This window comes from Varroa destructor, unplaced genomic scaffold, assembly GCF_002443255.2.
Source record: "Varroa destructor unplaced genomic scaffold, Vdes_3.0 BEIS01000007.1, whole genome shotgun sequence".
Classification (NCBI taxonomy): Eukaryota; Metazoa; Arthropoda; class Arachnida; order Mesostigmata; family Varroidae; genus Varroa; species Varroa destructor.
Genome location: NW_019211460.1, coordinates 25,100,177 through 25,115,774, shown reverse-complemented (window position 1 = coordinate 25,115,774; position 15,598 = coordinate 25,100,177). Strand labels below are relative to the sequence as shown.

Genomic DNA, 15,598 nt, shown 5'->3' with positions numbered 1-15,598 from the left:
TTGTTCTGCTAGAGACGAAAAAAGGACACGAAAGAAGCAAGAGTTTCTTTTTTGTCGGAACCGCCGCTATGGTTATGCGGTTAGTCGACTGGCATCGCTTTGCCACGATGCTTTGAAAGCCTGCAAGCGACACTGTATTTCATTCTTATCAAAGAAGAAATTTACAATAATCTAATATAATTATACAAAAACAGTCGACAGCGGAGGTTCGCCAAACCTCAACCTCCCATTACTTTCGCGCCCTTCACGCTCACCGCTGAAGTCGACGGTGAGTGATCGTCTTAGCCGAGGTAAACGCTTGCAATGTATTGTTAGATGAGCACTGCTTAATAGAGAGCAACATGTTGATAACGCATGCTTTCTGTAATTCTATTTTCAATTATTTTCATTTTTTTAATTCTTGTATAACTTGAATGCATTGTTAGAGAACCATGTGTCCGTGAAGGAAGCACGGATACCTAGCGTATATGTATAGCTTGGTCTGGGCCGACCATAGGAGATCCTATTGACTTCTGAATATCTTGAGAGGTTCATTTATTTGAGAAAAGCATATCGAGATGGGTTGAAGTTCCAAGTCAGATATAATATTATACATGGATTTAGTTGGAAACGTGTCTGAAGATGAAATAGGTGGGGCGATTTCAGTTACTCGTAGATTTGGCATCATAGCGCTAATTCTATCCCTATTCTAAACAATTAGGCAGGCTATAAAATGTGATAAATCGACCATGTTTGGCGGCGTCAAAGTAAAAACACGAGCAGACATCGAGCGAAAAGTAGCAGACGTTCGTACCACAAACTGTACAGCTACAAACAATAATAATCGTACTTTGTGGTTTTACGATAATAACTGGTTTTATGATTATCGATTGTTGCTTGTGCCGGTGTTGTTGTTTTGAAACTATACTATGTGAATCCAACCAAGATGCATACTCTTTTTAAGTAATTAACTCGGTTCTATAACAAATCAATTGAGTGCTTCGATCGAGACTAGCTACCACTTACTTATATTACTTAAATTGGATTGGGTTGAAACGATGAACGTGGTGATTTTAGATCAATGATACAGTGAAATCACTATCGACGTCACGTTTCGAGTAGAACGCACAACTATAGCCTATATCTCAGAAACAGCATTGATTTTTGCTGGAAAAAAGCAAATTCAAGCGGAAAAATAATAAGTGTACTTATAGAAACTTTTTTTGAGCTATTTTTATGAGCGTCGAAACGATTTTCTGTTAAATATACATAACGTGTGAGTAAAGACAAACGGTCGTTGTGTTGCCATGTCCATTTATATCTGCACACATAGAATAATGTTCACTTTGCTATTCAGTTGTTTGTATTACGTTCAATAGAAACGTTTAAATTTGATGTCATCTATACGAAAAATGGAAAAAATTATATAAATTTCTAATATAATTATATATTATTTATATAATTTTTAGCGTTTATATAACTATATAAACGCAGGGATGAAAATCTCATTCTTAAACATATTTACTCGGTAGATCAACGTGTGACACTTCGGTTCGTTCTCTATACTTTAAAATAAGGTAGTCTTATTTTTTATTTTTTACAGAATCATATATAAATCGTATTTACGAGTACTGAACCCCACGTCTATCTATTTGCCACATTAGTGCGGGCCTTTAGCCACCATTTTCGAACTGCAGTTCCCACTATGTTTACACTTTCCTCTGCTTTTAGTTTTATGCCGGTCGTTTTTCTAATACGACGATCAACTAAGTACCTTGAACGATAGTATCCACCTGGATTGCACTGCCGTTAAAGCTGTCACGTACGTGACATCTATACCATACAAAAATGACGAACTCTCTTCCTAAAAACCCCTAGGGGCATTTGCGTTATACAACAATCTATTTCCATTGCATTTTCTCTATCTCTAGAGAGAATATCTACTGTTCTGCATTAAGAACAGAGTTCGCGATCTCTCTAGGTACAGCGAGGGCCGTGACTCTCTCTAAGGAATCTAATAGGATACGGCTAGACAGAGCGCATAGCAATACTGACTTGCTGATCTTGCACTAGTTTTACTTCTTTAATTTTTGACGTGTGTCGTATCCCAACAACGGGTTATACATTTTGAGCTACCATTAGCTCACTTAGTTGCCCGGTTGTTTTTCAATATCAACTCGATTTAGTGTAGGATATAATTACTACAGACTCTCCAGCCATATTGAGATATGCTGTTATTAGATCTGACAAGGGTCAAGGCGTACCAAGGACACGCTGCCTACTGCAAGAAGGAACAAGGCAACATTATTAAGAAATCACTTGATTCGGTAGCTTTATAACGTGAACAGGGTATACGTATATCGTATGTACACATGTCATAACCTTATCAACTAGGCTAGTCACAAGAGCCTCAAGGTGCTGAACTAACACTGTTTTATCGTAGTCATTGGTTAGTGCCGCAGAAAAACAATACGCGGGGGAACTAGACACGGTACGGTGAGCCAATACACAACGTTGTGCCGGTGGGTGTCAGTGCTAGGATTTACAACAGACCGCCGCCGACAGGCCGCTAAAGATAACTGCCAGCTTCTCGAACGGGATAATGAATCCGTTCGCGTGTATAGCTTCAGCTCGCAAGAGCTGCTGGCTCAGTGGACAGAGCAGGAGTTTACAACCTTTCAGTCAACCGACCAACCGAAATATACAAATGCACGCCGGCATTACCACCCTACCACCGTCATCAGCATCACCGTCGCCATCATAAACGATTCCTTCATTACCAACGCTACGTAAAACAAATATATGTTACTCCTACAATCGTTCTCAAATCTCGAATCTAATAGGCACCAAGAGCAACATTCACGCATTTCAGCTGTTGTTGCTGACGTCTCCAACAACGGAAAACTCTACTGGGCGAGCGTTTGTAATTCGCTTACTGACTAATCATACCATAATATTCGAAACACAAATAATTGTTATAGAATTATGTTGGCGGCAAGAATAGCAATAAAACCCTTTTTTTTTTAATTGTTTCGGTGTAGGTACGATGACGGAAAAAGGTTTGGAAAGATTTGGAAGATATCAGTTATATTGGGCGTTAGATCGTATGTGTGTGTGTGTATGTGTATGTGTGTGTGTGTGTGTGTATATGTGTGTGTGTGTGTGTATGTGTATGTGTATGTGTGTGTGTGTGTGTGTGTGTGTGTGTGTGTGTGTGTGTGTGTGTGTGTGTGTGTGTGTGTGTTGTGTTGTGTGTGTGTGTGTGTGTGTGTGTGTGTGTGTGTGTGTGTGTGTGTGTGTGTGTGTGTGTGTGTGTGTGTGTGTGTGTGTGTGTGTGTGTGTGTGTGTGTGTGTGTGTGTGTGTGTGTGTGTGTGTGTGTGTGTGTGTGTGTGTGTGTGTGTGTGTGTGTGTGTGTGTGTGTGTGTGTGTGTGCGTGTGGGAAGCGAAAAAAAAAAAGGAAAAGATATTCGTCCGTGATAGAAACGTGAAATATGAAGGGTAGCTACGGGCAGCAACGACGCTCTGACGTCTAATGTCAAAAATGCTTGTGTAATTTTTTTGTTATTACCTTTTATAAAACACACGTATTTATACAAGCGTTATGATTAAATGTGATTGTCGACTAGGTAAAGCCCCAGTAGTGTATATATATATATATATATATATATATATATATATATATTACTAGACAGCTAAAAAAATAATTTTTTCAATTAACAATAAACAGTACAAGCTTAACTTAGCCGTGGGCCGTCGGGTGTTATCACCAGCGCAGCAGATAGGATTCGTCGACTCTTGGGATTCTTTTATTTCCGACAGCCCATGAGGTAACCACGAACATTACCAGATTAATGCTTCGTCCCAACTCCCGTAAATGGTCGAAAAAATATCGTCCAGCAGAACGATGGTGTTTCGTGCCAAAGGATAAGCCGGAAGGGACCTCTAACTCGCGTTTTGACACCCGCATCATTGAGCAAACGATAGTATTTAAAGAATGTACTACGAAGCTAGTCGGCGTATCTGCTGAAAAGATGAAGCGATAAGGGAAAGAGCTCATTTGCTACTAGGTAGGTGCATCAGGTACCAAAAGTTAAGGTTTTTGTGAAGCAGGTCCGTTACCTACGCGTACGGTGTACGTATAATTCGCGTCATAAAAATGTCGCACGCTCCAAGTGGGCAAATTCCTTAATTATCGCTATTAATGCTGACGTTCGTTACACGGTGGCCCGTGCAGGCCGATCAGATGTAGAGACACCTATTCGATTTCTAAGCCTGAACATTTTCGACAAGGTTACAATGATCCTTTCGGCATTATACGGCCACATTGAAGTGCACGCAATTGCACAGTCGGGCGCGCTGCTAGAACATCTTGTTGTAATCGAATTGGGCTAACTCGGCGCTCAAAATCAAAAGCTTTTTCCTTTTGGAGCGCTAGCGCACCTTTCAAGATGTATGGAAATGAGTATCGTGAAGCAGCCTTGAAACACCACAATCGATATTGGTGCACTACAGTTGAACGTCTTCGATCTTTTTGCCCATTCAGAAGAAACATCACGGCTACCCGTAGACAATTAGTTTGGAATACAACACTAATGGGAGTAGGTGACGTTGACCCTACCATCCCGGGGGGGGGAAATAACGAAAAGTAACATCAGAGAAATTTCAGAGCGATGAAGGCAAGTATCGTTAGTTGACAGTGATAAGAACTGTTGCCCTATGATTTCCTTTAAAAAATAGTAATAGCTAAATTAAGAAATTGTTTTGTAGCAATTGCATTTATAGCACCGGCTGTTTACCTTTCAGTTCGGTGAATACTGCAACATAGTATGAAGTATAGACTCTATAAGTGTACAGTATAAGTGGGCTTCTTTGGACCCATTGACAAGTCCCCGCGACGGCATAATGGCAACGTATACACGAACTCGTGCGTATTAGGATATCGCAATCCGATATCAACAAATTTGTCACCCAACTTAAAAGCGGAAGCGAGTTAATTATTAAAACAAAAAAGCATAAGTTTCCGCTTAATAAGAAGTAGAATGTAAAAGGACGTTTGTAGTCCTAATAAGACGCCTCTAGCAAGGATTAAAGCGTTCTTTAACCAACGTTAGTTATCGCCTGAACTTACTCTACAAAAATCTTTCACACCTCTGCCCTTACCGTCATGGCGGTCGTGTTCACCTTATTTAAGATACTGACTATCTCACTCAGTGAGCTGTGAAATATTAATCTCGGATAGGTTGTTCGAGCACATATATCCTGACTTAAATTTTCTGAGTCTAACAATCAACTTCAAAACATCCATTATATATAATTTAATACCCTCCCAGAACTTCGCAGTTAATCTAGTGAATTTTCTATGCTCTATAATGAGTAGCTTACCAAGAAAGCAAGCTATCTGCGGTAAAAGAGATCCTTCATAGTATATTCTCAATGTATATAGGTTCGAGTGAATAGATGCGCAGCATTTACGGCAAGCATAGCGCTCTAGGCCGATTGCATTGCCACTATTAGCGGCCACAAGCAATGGTTGTTGTTTGTCCAGATATGAATAGGCGACGTTCGTATGGAAACGACGCTTCGTAGAAATACTCATCTTTGTTTCGAACACGACGCCCGTCATCAGCTTGGACGGACTTGCCTTAATTGTCTACCGCCACCATTGCTAGCAGTAGTAGTATATCGAGAATTGTAACCGACGATTGTAACGCTTTTCCGTTCAACAGCGATCCGCACTGCTTGCGCGTTCAGATCTGTAACGGAGCTGTCGCCATGCTAGTATCAGCTACTGTAAAATAACCTGAGCAAAGGGTGTGCATGACTATGAAGTGAAGACAACGCGAGTGCATACGTTGTGCGCTGCGTCCGCGTCGAACAAAACAGCAGCGACTGTGACAACGGCGACGACAGCGACAAACGCCGCTTGTGACTCATCTGGGTCGGGCTGCTGGGGCGTAGATTGAACCGCCTAGTCCTGCCAAGGTAAGACGACACAGGTAAGGCAAACTCCGTTGTACACTTATAACTCGCTTCTGAAGCTACACGGTTCTGCAATTTTACGCCGAGCTATGGAGTTTTATTCTTTTACTGGTAGCGACAGCACAGCTGACACCGTCGCGACCGCATTTGTCCGCGACATGTGTTCCACACCACGAAACTGCGTTTCTATGTTGGTCTTATTACTATTATTTATGTCGTAACGGTGAAGGCTTCATTTAGGCAACCGAACGGGTACATGCTTGTGCCCATGTTCTTACTTGGCGTAATATCCGCGCGTATGAGGGGCAATAAGGAACGATTAAAATCAACCAGATTTGTGTCTATCCGCCAGAGTTCACGAATCGTTGTAATTATGCTGTTAAGCTGTTACGAAGATACTAATCGTTTCTTTATGAGGGAGACTCTTGTACCGGCAACTGACTACTTGAATATAATAGAAGAGGTGTCAAGAATAATGAGCGTGGGTCACATATTGGGCCGTGGGCTACCAGTAGGCAGAATAAATCTCTATTTGTTCTGACATGTTTAAGCATGTTGCAACAAGCTCAAAATGATAATTACAGAGCCTGTATTTCGATATTTTCGACCTCTAGAAATGTTCAAAATGTATTTTTGGTTATTTTCAACCCACAGGTGCGAAACTAACACGTCGTAGCGAAGTCGCTGCGATCTACGGCATTTTAGTGAATCTTTTCGCGTTAGGAGATACCATGCAAAGAGGCTGAGTAATTGAGACCTAAGCCTGATGAGTACTGAGCTACAAAAATAACATATCTACACCTGCGTTGTAAATTTATATTCTAGTTTTTACAGTCCAGTTTATTTACATTCGCTTCATTATGCAGGCTGTTTTCACGTAATAGGCAACATCCTATCTAGTATATATAAGATCTTCTACAAAATCAAGGCATCCGATCAGTGAGGCGTTCAGGAAAGACAAGTAGCCTCTAAAAACTAGAAGATAGCTTGTGTAATAGAGCGAGCGACACGTTAGCGTAGCTATAAGCAATGTCCAATGTGACTACCAGGTTTCATTAGAGCGACATGACGAATGCTGATCTTGTTAGAATCTGTGAGTGTTACCTATACAACAACTGCTTGTTCTAGTTATTGTCGACGATACTCCTGCTGCTTTTGCAGGCAGGCGGCTGTCAAGTAACACCGAGCTGACAGCAGTACAATGTATGGCAGAGCCGTCCGCATCAGCAAATGTAGAGTTCTCTACCTTTTCATCATGTTTAGATCATGATTAATAAACAGTCATTGAGGCAGCTGGGTCATTACATTGTTCATCACCCAACGAACCCAGAACGAAGTCGAGGCTTTGTTATCACGTTTTTGCTCTTGTTGATGAAGTGCTGACATTTCTTCACAACACTAAAACTTTTGAGCAGCAGTGGCGGCAGTGCAGCATGCAGCTACGAACTACGATAGCGACATCAGCTATGGCAGCAGAAGCCTGTCAATTTCGAAGGTGACTTCGTACTTTGAGCTATAGTACTGTGGACAACCGGACGCACACGCTTCTCACATACACATAGATACGTGCAGCTGCTCGTCGACACTCGGAAATGGTTTCTGCTAGTTGGTTGTCTGCAAGAAATGGCTATTGTAAGGAAAGAGACGATGTGTGGGCCATACCGCGAAGAACCGACGTGGTACGAAGGGGCACCTGTCGAAGTGTTGTTGCTGCTGCTCCTACTGAGTGGACCCGCCAGCCAGTAGGGTACGCCACAGTGGCCTTGCTAATAGCAGCAGGGGCAATAAGGCCTGTTAAGCCGCCTAGTGATAGCAAAACACCACAAGTGTAAAGCTACAGCACTAGGCCAAGAATAAAATAAAAAAAAAAAAAAAAAAAAAAGATCATTGGAACGAACAGTAAAAGTCTTCGGATAAAAACAAATTTTCTTTCTTCGACACGTCATCATTACACGTCGTGGCGCGAGCTCTTTGATTCACGTACGTCTTGTACATAAACTTGCACACACTGCACAACTTCAGCCGAGATGTCTCGTTTGGTAGTTGCATCGTGATGGGCATGATCATTTTCAATAATAGCCTGCGCAATTATATTGTCATCGTGTTTACCAAACGCTCTTTTTTTTTTTTATTAGTGTTCGAAAATCTCCATTTACCTATTCTAGTGGTAGACAAGTAATGGCTAACGCGCCGCGAGCGCGATCAGTCAGAAAGCCGTTCGGTGTTCGATATCCGATGCTGCCTTCGTACCAACATCTCGTAGACCCAATCTAGTAGATCTCTCATATTTTAATGCCCGTCCGACACGTGAACGGATCGCTATGAGATCGTGCTATATATACTCAGTAAAATGGTTGAGTGGACTCGTGATGACAGTAAGCAAGTTCAACTAACTAGACGCGTTCAATGAGTTATCTCAACGACTGAAGTTCTACGCCATTGCATCTGTCTAAAGGTGTGCGAAGCTCTCTCCCAGAAATGGTAAGCAGCGGACAGAGATCTACAGAGGAAATTCGGAAGATATAGTTGAAACAATCCAATTTTAAATTCAAAAAAGCTTTGTACGTCTAAGGACTGAAGCGGGGCGCCCATTTAAGCTCGTAGCGTCTAGGTGCATTTTGCGAGCGTTGGCAACATCAGTGTCCGCGCTAATTGCTTTCTGGACGCCCTTCAAAAAAAGGTTAGCGTTCTAAATAAATGTTTAAGTTAGCCGTCATTTGATGTATTCAGCTGTGACAGCCCATCCATTGCATAGAGGAAATTATATGATTGTTGTAAACGCCTTAATAGATTAATATTAACGCTTTGATTTTAAAGGCTTTTCGATAAAAAAAAATCATTTTACCAAATCTAACCTTCAACATTTCATGCTGGATATTGCATGTAATTCCTCATAAATTTTTCATCGATATAAAATTAAAGCGAAATTGACTGCGGTCTGAGGTCTTCTAGTGTAACCTAGCTAGCAGAAAATTTGGAATTTTACAGGACTAATTTTAAGCTAAGGCACTAAATGGATTCGAATTAGCATTGGTGCCTTTATTATTAAACTTTGATCAGGCATCTCTAAGAAATATAAGAGTTAGCTAATGAGTTGGACTTAGTTTTATTTATCCCAGACTTAGTCCCGGATTTTTGTTTTGGTGCTTCTCGCAAGTCTATTACAAATTGTGTAAATCAGTCTAGTACAAGGTCGGATTTTCAGGTGGCTCAAGGCGAAGTTCTCCAACTCTTTATACAGCTGCAGTATTATACAGTTATGTTCTGCGAGTTACTGAAATCAACTCACCTGGGTTTCCGATGCTATTGTCGTCGATGACGGCACCAGTGGAGATACTGAGGTACCTGTTCAGGCCAGCTGGAGAGATCACTGCGTACTGGCAGAAAACAAACATTCTTCTACTATCATATACCCCCCAATACCGTCTACAAGCCTCATACTTAAGAGATTAGTCGCAACGGGTCGAAGAAACAGGCCGTAGCAGGACAGCCACAGGCGCCGAGCGAAAACGTGGCATTTGTTCGTAGAATTTTCCGTCAGAAAAATTCAGAATCAGCTTTTTAGCTGGGTGTAGGCCTCTTCACTCGGCATTCGAGGCGCTAATGTAAGGCCTACTCACGCATGGTTTTGCTACAGTGAACGTCTCTAGTTAACTAGACGAAGATTTCTATGCAATTATTAGAGTGGTTGTGCTTAGAAACGTTTAGTCACGCAGTCTGGCAGGGGCAACGATGGCACGCCAGTGCTTGGCACGAAGATCGAGCCTACGAAGGGCGACTAAGATACTTCAGGGTTTCGAAACAGATTGTGAGCACATTGCACGTGAGTAAAAGGTAAGAGACCTTTAAAACAAAAAGATAATAACTTGGTAAATTATCTATTTCTACGGGTGTATACAGCATACGACACCGAAGTCATCACACATGATTACGGATCTCAGTAATATAATTGTGTAATACATTTGACGCGTACGATATCAAGCCATCAACAACTTGTCCGTTACAGCTAAATACAGGCTTGCGCTAAGTCAACCCGTCTATAGCGTTAGACATATGCCAGACTCAGGCGTGCTTAGTAACGTATCTGACGGTACCATCATGCTATTACGAAGATATTCTCCTATATTCATTTCGGTGGTCTTTATTTTTTTTCGGATCGAAAATACCGATCTTATCAACATGTTGTCGGCCTCTATGGATGGTGTTCACGCAATTGTCATGACAGTTCCCACCGTAAGTCCTTCAAAAATGATAAGATCTTTCCTGCCAATGCTAGGAGACCAGATCTTGATCGTTTCAAGGGCAAACAACCGCTGCTACACATTCTGTGCCACTTTACCTTGACCTAATAACTGGAAATTGTGCTTGATTGACTTCTTGCAGTCATAGGTGATCACTAAATAGAGACAAACTGAAATACTAGCCTATTTCAGGGATCACACGTGCGTCATTCGCTGAAAGTAGGGTAAATGTATATGGGGTTAAAGAAAATTGGATGTATAAGCTCATGACAGAATCCAATTCAATCCACTTGCTATACACAGACAGAAAAACTAGGCCACTGCAAGCAAAAAGAACGAAAGCGGCCGATAAGCGATTTACAAGCGAACGCCCCGACGACACTTCTCCCCGTCGGACTGGCGGAGGCGAACGGCCGATTACGAAAACGCTTGTTTCAAGTTCTGGCGACTCGCAACTGTCTGGTCAGCTGCACGATACACGACGAACGAGCTTTCCAATTCAGCGAAATGGGCGGACGTCCGATCAATAATTTTACATGGGAACCGGGTATAAGGGCATATTTAATTTACTGATCAATAATATTTAGCAGAGATGGCGGATAATGAAATGTAGAGCTTTTGACTTTTTATGTCAGTCAGCAATTTTTATTTACTTGCTAACGAGTGGATTATCAAGTTACAAGGTGTAATATCAGAGCAGTAAATGTACCTAGCTGCCCCTGACAAGCAGATTCGGCGGTGTTTTGAGAAAGAAAAAATCTCTCAGTTTACTGCTTTCATATCGTATTTATAAATTACGTGGTTATGTGGCAACGCGAAAAGTATACGTGTTGTAGTTCCGTTATATTGTTACACCCTGGATCTGAATAGTGAACTATTACTACAAGGACATCCAAGAGTAGGCCGACAGCATAGCTGGGCTTACTTCAGTCGCTCCCCAAAACCCGCAAATGGCAGGCTCACATTGCGAAGTGTTACCTCCGATGTAAAGTACTATAAGCTATGTTACTTTTTGTTTAGGTTGTTGGATATCCAGTCTCATGTATCAGTGAGATACGATGTCTACACTCATTATTGACGAAGAGTCGTGCAACACATGTTGTTTTGTCGCCATGGTTACCGGCCACCAGCGCTTGCGTCCTCTTGCTATTATTACGACTGTTGTTGCCGCCACCACCAAAGACAGCAAGCGTTTTTTTTTTTGGAAAAAAAAAAAAGATTTCGCACAATCGATAATGGGCAACAACCCATGAAAGCCGGTGATCTTTTCTCACGCTGCCACTACCGTATGAATTATAATAGGGGACCAGTACATAATTATTATACAAAAAAGCTCTTTCTGGTAGCCTTTAGAGTGGGTCAAACCCATACTAGCATCACGCTAACGAAGTATACGTACTGCGCAATCACCGAAGCCATTCCTCCCTGCATTTACATATCCTAAATCAAATACAACAGCAGAAGTAGATAATTAGAAACTATCCTTCTATTATTTCAAGAGCGTATGAGTAAGTGATGGTAGAGAAATATTTTGTCATAGACGTAATAGATATATTTTGATTTTATGTGTGCAAAATGGGACCTTAGTCCTAACTTGATATTGAACACATTTAGTTATGATGTATTATCGCAATGCAGAATCAAAAGAGCCTCAAAGATAACAAGTCATTAGGAAACGTTGTAGTTCTAGAAATAGCTACCACTGGGTTCACGTAACAATTCAGTATAGTGCTGTTTCCCTATGACAACGGTAATGACAAAGAAACATATGCGTGTTCACATAACTGATCGATACGTTTATATAGGCCGACGTATTTTGTGTCGTGTTTCCTAGTGTTACAAACGACGATCAATACAATTGTCGACCAACCACGGCCTGGCTGCCCCTTCCTCAATCTGTCCGTCCGCCTCCTCCTCGCTTCTGTTTCTCCGGTCCGACAGAGCGTTCCGCCAATACCAAGAATTGCCGATTCGCTGTTGTGGGTAATTACTTTGCGTCAACAGAGTCGACAGACCATCTGGCAGAGCCGAGAACGATCGGTGAGTTCGTCTAGGTTCATGCGTGTGGCAATAGAAGTAACAACACGCGCAGTGACATTAAGCGTATCGACGACAACAGCGACGGTAGCAATATAAGCTTAGTACATATCAGATCATTGCCCTAGCCCCCTCCAGCTACTTTTCGTTCCCTGTCCCTTCGATGTTCACACCCAGGCGGCCCTCTCACTTCTGGTCTTGCGCGGGCGTTTTTTCGATCAGCTGCGGGAGCAGCGGCGAGGGGCCTGGCCGCTTCCACTGAAGCCGGACTCACTTGCCGCTCATGTAGAGCTCAACGCTTGGCCTAAAATCACTGAACAACAAAGAGAAAAAGAGAAGCGGAGTTGAGTTGCTGGCCTTGAGTGTCTACTGGGCAACGGTCTGCCCGGAAAGCCGGTTAGGAACTGGCCAATATGGCGGTCTCGCTGGCGTGAATTTGTGCGTGTGTCATTGTCAGAGTGCTCAACACTTCTCGTGGCTGCAATGAAGCAGTGGTATCAGCTAACAAACCAGCCAACAAAACAAGGAATTAAAGAGAAATGAGACGTAGAGAGAGACAGTTCATATCCAGTCATCGAATAGCCAGTCAGGGTTACACTGAGGGCCTTTTCCTTCCTTCTTTTGATTGTTTGTCGTAGTGGCACGTGACACCATTACGGTATGTCTCGCCTGGTATTATTACGTCGATGACGGCCATTTCGCTGGTAGCGCTGTATCGCGATTATTCCTTGCATGCGGCGAAATCATATGACAGTGCGCTATGTTAAGTTGGCAGGTAAAATTCGATACGCTGGCGAACATTGGCTCGATTGGAAGCCAAAGCTAGTCGATGCGTCACCAACTTACCAACATTTGTGACAAATAAAGGGAAGGACGACGATGACGATGGCAGCATCGAAACAGTCTAGAACGGCGAGCGGGATACAGAACGAATGTTTGCGCGTGAGTAGGACAGAGAGACATGCAAGGAAAATCAGGAAGAAGCTAGCAAGGAGGTGAATGAACGGCAGCGAATTACTCTAGGTAGTAGTAGACCAAACCAATAAACGCTGTTTGCTGATCTCCCTTTAATGAATCATCGTCATTTTCCTTATAATCATTATTGCAGTTGTCGGCATCATCAACAACAGCAGCAATGCAAGCATCCTGGAGATCAAAACGTGCTCGAGCAGCTTTCGGGGGTGGCTTGATAATTCTTGCCTTCACATCCGCGTCTATGGTACACCTATCGCATCAAGTGCGAAAAGGTTCAGGTTGAGTCGCTCAATTGACTCGTAAGCCTTTTCATGCAGATGTGCGCCTATGCCTGTGTGATCCTCTCTCCATGGGAGTGCTTGCACATGATGGATTCGTCGAACAGGAGGAATGGCAGAACCCTCACATCGAGTCTTCGATGAGAAAACAAGACTGGCGAAAGTCTTAAGCATCGCCGCCGGGGTTGCCTCTCATCATCGACTGTCATTCTGGGTGCTTCTGGCAGTGAATATGATCGGCCATCATGACATTAGTTAATAGGCTAGGTTAAAGACCTTCCCTGACAACAATTATCAAACATTGCCACAACAAACATGGTGCGATGTCACGCACCGCATGAATAATTGCTTCTTGATATCCTCTATCAATATCGAGAGACTTGCAGAAAAATCAATCAAGCAATTGGACAAAACATGGCTTCTAGGCCTTCACATCGCCCTAGGGTCACGTCGACACGACATCGTGCAAATACGAAAATCAACTGTGATCATAATGATGATGATGTCGTATCGTTCCTGTAGTAGCAATGTCGATATATTTAAAAATAGCTCCATCTAATAGAAATATATGGAATTGACAGCTTACATATAATGAATATAAAAACGCTTGAGGTTATTAAACTAAGCTATGTTGTCAATGATAGCTCGGTTCCAGGCTGGCTGCTAAAGAAATGAAGGTTTTTCAGGATAATGTCATAAAATTTAGGCTGGATATTAAATACTAACCTTTGTTGACACAGGTGGTGCAGTATAAGTCAGTCACTGGCGGAGCTTGACACGGCGACTGGTGGGAAAAACTATGTCAAAGGCTATGCTAAAAATTCTTGAATGATCGGGTACATACTTTTTAGAAATGGAATAAGCGATGAAAATTTAACCATGAGAGTACTGCCACTACTAAGCTGTGTTTCTTCGCAACAGATTTCTCTGGAATTTTCGCATTGTCAAAGTCGTTTTAGAGAGACAGAACCGAAAGTGGGGTTGAACTGGGCTTAGTGAAGAACAGATGAGGTCTGCCGCCATCTTACGGCCGTTCATGTGGCTACAGTCCTCAGAACATACGCAAATGATCATCAATCGAGACTCAAGCATCTTTTCCAAAATTAACTATTTCTGAGAATAGAAACAATTGCGCTAAAGTATTCACTTCCACCTGTGTTTATACACCTACGAGCTCTGATATCGATAAGTTAGATATTATTAACGGTTCTGTGTAGCTGTGCCTAGACTTTTTTGTGCTTCTCTGGCGTTGACCTTTATACGCATACATAAGGTTCGTAATCTTCAAAATTGTATGGTTATAGCGGTTATCGCATTAAATGTACATATGTCTCTATCTGGTTTGTATGGCGTCTGCTTTTAATAAAGTGCAATGCCTTCGTTGAAGACTAAAGGCTACTGTTGCTCAGCGAAACAATCAGCTGACTGCTGGACTGATAGGGTTCCATTTTGATTCGAGCGATTCGATGACGGCTGCCGTTTGTTCTCCGTTGTTGTTGGACCTCGGACGTGTAGGCGTAATACACTACAAACATTTAAACTGAACCACTTGTGAACCACTGAACACATTTTCTTTCAACAAGATTCTGACTTTGCTCCTTCTGTCTTCTGCGCAGCCTTGAAACAGCGACGTAATGTATAGAAGCTTAGAGCCTGAAAAAGATCACTTTGTGTCATATGGGAGCCACAGATTACAGATAGCTATTTTTTCTACGGTCGATCAAAAACCCTTTTGAGGTAAGTTTTTACAGTTGCATTCTTACCTTTGAAAATTTAAGGTAGTTCGATAAAGGGTCGAACAATTTTTAAATGCGCGCTTTTATAAGCGAGCACTCGTTCTAGAGCTGGCAAAAGTTATGGTAATAATACGAAATTTCACCGCGCATAATTTGCCATTCTTCTTTGTGTAATTAGTAGACACATCAGCTGTTGTTACATAGTCATGTTGCCAACGAAGTGACATAGCGCATTTGCCGCCCTCGGGCCCTTGCTTGGACAATTCTGAGAATGCGTGATTGAGTATTTGTTTGCGTAGCGTGACTGTGTGTGTGTTAGAGAAAGAGAGAGAGAGGAGGAGGAGGAGGAGGAGGAGGAGGAGGAGGAGGAGA

The 15,598-nt window shown here is 42.2% G+C and overlaps 3 long non-coding RNA genes across 3 annotated transcripts; 1 reads left to right on the top strand and 2 right to left on the bottom strand.

The window, feature by feature from the left end:
* Positions 1-3,270: 3,270 nt before the first annotated feature.
* Positions 3,271-7,341, bottom strand: LOC147754487 (uncharacterized). The gene is made up of 2 exons (XR_015316789.1): positions 7,206-7,341; positions 3,271-5,954 (listed from the first exon to the last, which is right to left on the bottom strand). It is a non-coding gene; the product is annotated as an uncharacterized LOC147754487 (long non-coding RNA).
* Positions 6,018-14,223, top strand: LOC147754486 (uncharacterized). Its single transcript, XR_015316779.1, has 3 exons — positions 6,018-8,639; positions 9,165-9,793; positions 13,346-14,223. It is a non-coding gene; the product is annotated as an uncharacterized LOC147754486 (long non-coding RNA).
* Positions 11,976-15,394, bottom strand: LOC147754485 (uncharacterized). The gene is made up of 3 exons (XR_015316783.1): positions 15,254-15,394; positions 14,217-15,143; positions 11,976-12,550 (listed from the first exon to the last, which is right to left on the bottom strand). It is a non-coding gene; the product is annotated as an uncharacterized LOC147754485 (long non-coding RNA).
* Positions 15,395-15,598: the final 204 nt, after the last annotated feature.